This window comes from Anoplopoma fimbria, unplaced genomic scaffold (genome assembly GCF_027596085.1).
Source record: "Anoplopoma fimbria isolate UVic2021 breed Golden Eagle Sablefish unplaced genomic scaffold, Afim_UVic_2022 Un_contig_10834_pilon_pilon, whole genome shotgun sequence".
NCBI lineage: Eukaryota > Metazoa > Chordata > Actinopteri > Perciformes > Anoplopomatidae > Anoplopoma > Anoplopoma fimbria.
This window is the reverse complement of record NW_026549796.1, coordinates 1-1,126: the sequence shown is the minus strand read 5'-3', so window position 1 is coordinate 1,126 and position 1,126 is coordinate 1. Positions and strand designations below refer to the sequence as shown.

At 55.7% G+C, this 1,126-nt stretch overlaps 1 pseudogene; it reads left to right on the top strand.

The window, feature by feature from the left end:
• The first annotated feature begins 654 nt into the window (after nucleotides 1-654).
• LOC129114894 (BTB/POZ domain-containing protein kctd15-like) lies at nucleotides 655-1,010 on the top strand (annotated as a pseudogene).
• Nucleotides 1,011-1,126: the final 116 nt, after the last annotated feature.

The window sequence follows — 1,126 nt, the reverse complement described above, 5'->3', positions numbered from 1 at the left end:
AGGAACATGGTGGAGGAGCAGAGGAAGGAACATGATGGAGGAGAATAGAGGGAGGAACATGATGGAGGAGCAGAGGGAGGAACATGATGGAGGAGGAGCAGAGGAAGGAACATGATGGAACATGATGGAGGAGCAGAGGGAGGAACATGATGGAGGAGGAGCAGAGGAAGGAACATGATGGAGGAGAATAGAGGGAGGAACATGATGGAGGAGAATGGAGGGAGGAACATGATGGAGGAGGAGCAGAGGGAGGAACATGATGGAGGAGGAGCAGAGGAAGGAACATGATGGAGGAGAATAGAGGGAGGAACATGATGGAGGAGCAGAGGGAGGAACATGATGGAGGAGGAGCAGAGGAAGGAACATGATGGAGGAGAGGATAGAGGGAGGAACATGATGGAGGAGCAGAGGGAGGAACATGATGGAGGAGGAGCAGAGGAAGGAACATGATGGAGGAGAATAGAGGGAGGAACATGATGGAGGAGTAGAGGGAGGAACATGATGGAGGAGTAGAGGGAGGAACATCTCCTCCTGGTCATGTTTATGTTCCTCCTCCTCCTCTTTGTGAACATGACACGTTCACCCTCTCATCTTCAGCGTATGGATACCAGGTGGTTCTTATCGTCATGGTTACGGTGACCCTCCAGTGACAGAATGTCTTCAGGTGGTCCCGTCTCTAACCTCCCCACCCCCCCGTGTCTCCCTCAGGACTTCCCTCAGCTCTACGAGGAGGCCCGGTTCTACCAGCTGACTCCGATGGTGCGGGAGTTGGAGCGCTGGCAGGCGGAGCGGGAGGCCCAGCGGGCGCCGCCCTGCGAGTGTCTGGTGGTCCGGGTCACCCCGACCTGGGCGAGAGGATCGCTCTGAGCGGAGAGAAGGTCCTGATCGAGGACATCTTCCCCGAGACCGGAGACGTCATGTGTAACTCTGTGAACGCCGGCTGGAACCAGGACCCGACCCACGTGATCCGCTTCCCCCTCAACGGGTACTGCAGGCTCAATTCTGTGCAGGTCTGTACTACACCGGTACTACACCTCTACTACACCTGTACAACATCGGTACTACACCGGTACTACACCTGTACTACACCGGTACTACACCTCTACTACACCTGTACTACACCGGT